Genomic DNA, 1448 nt, shown 5'->3' on the forward strand with positions numbered 1-1448 from the left:
ATTATAATTGTCATAAATAATAATTATAATAATTATTATATTTTTATTACAAACGCGTATAAAAATAAATTTTTGACATTGTATAATCACGTCCTTAATAATAAATAAATTTTAAAATGCAAAATAAAATATGTAAATCCCAAGAAATAAATATTAATATATTTGAATTTAATTTTCCATTTATAACATAATCAATAATTAAAATTTCAGAAAGAAAAGCAATGATTTATTCCTATAATATCGGGATTATTAGCTCGAAATGCTAGAACATTTCGAGGAATTAGTGCGCAAAATATATCCAATTTTATTATGTTCAAATAAATAATTCAATCTTTGTTAAAGTAATAAAAAAATAATTATTATTATCGCAAAATCCCGTTTTACGCATCGGTAGAAATTGAACGAACGACACAGAGGCTAACAGAATACTCTTTTCAATATAAATTATCGCGATTATTTCTCCGAAGAGCAAAGGACAGTGTTGTCGCTGCATCATAAAATGCGTTTTATTTTACGTCCTGACGTTTTAAACCATTACCGTCATTTTGGATAAAACATTATTGAAAATCCTCTCGAACCAAGGCATGTCATATGAATTTTCATATTAAAGGGTCGAAGCTGTACGTAGTGAATCGCGCGAACTATTCATAAGGAGTCGATACGCGTGCGGGAGCACGAGCTCACGTGCGTGAGACAGCGCAGCTGGTCGACTCCGAATTCGTCTCAGCAACCACCCACGCGTGTTATATCCCGCGTCGTAAACTCGCGATATCTTCCTTTAATACGGTGATAAAATAAACCACGATCACTGCGTTATCATGCGGCGTCGGGGGGTGCGTTAAATTAAATTGATGAACGCTACACCGCACCTTTACAACAATCGTTGTGTTGCTCCCCACGAGCTTTTACAACGCCGAGAAAACGTCCTCTCTATAAATCTCAGTAGCAAACTAATTCTTCGTTATCCGTAAGAAATATCTCAGTCAAATTTTATGCGTGTTTTACTGTTATGAGATCCTTTGTATTACACATTTGTGGATTTCTATTAAAAAAAAAAAAAACTTTGTCTTTAAATTATTAATTTAAATTATTATTTTTTATTATATAACTCTAATTTTTAATTGTCATTTTTAATTATAATTCAGATAAAAGAGCTTTTTTCTCAAAAACCGTATAATTGGAGGAATTCCAGCAGCTATTTATATAAAAGCACTTTTGTTAAGAGACAATGAAAGCAGCAAATTGGCAAAAACTCGTAAATGTAGACTAAAACGCGATCATTTTGCGACGTATAAAAGAAATTAATTAAATAATCGTTTTCAGCGTGCAAATATCAGCACATTCTCTTGACGGATTTTTGCCTGTAAACGAGATTAGAAGGCGAGCTACTAGTTTTTGAGCGGAGACGCAAATAGCGGGAGTGCCGGTGTATGCGGGGGGGGGGGGGG

At 33.2% G+C, this 1448-nt stretch overlaps 1 protein-coding gene across 1 annotated transcript in view; it reads right to left on the minus strand.

Moving 5' to 3' along the window:
• The window catches only part of LOC115242015 (neuroligin-4, Y-linked-like), a 211703-nt gene that overhangs the window by 85715 nt on the left and 124540 nt on the right, over nt 1-1448 (minus strand). The gene's annotated exons all lie outside the window — the stretch shown is intronic.

This window comes from Formica exsecta, unplaced genomic scaffold (genome assembly GCF_003651465.1).
Source record: "Formica exsecta isolate Colony F162 unplaced genomic scaffold, ASM365146v1 scaffold120, whole genome shotgun sequence".
NCBI lineage: Eukaryota > Metazoa > Arthropoda > Insecta > Hymenoptera > Formicidae > Formica > Formica exsecta.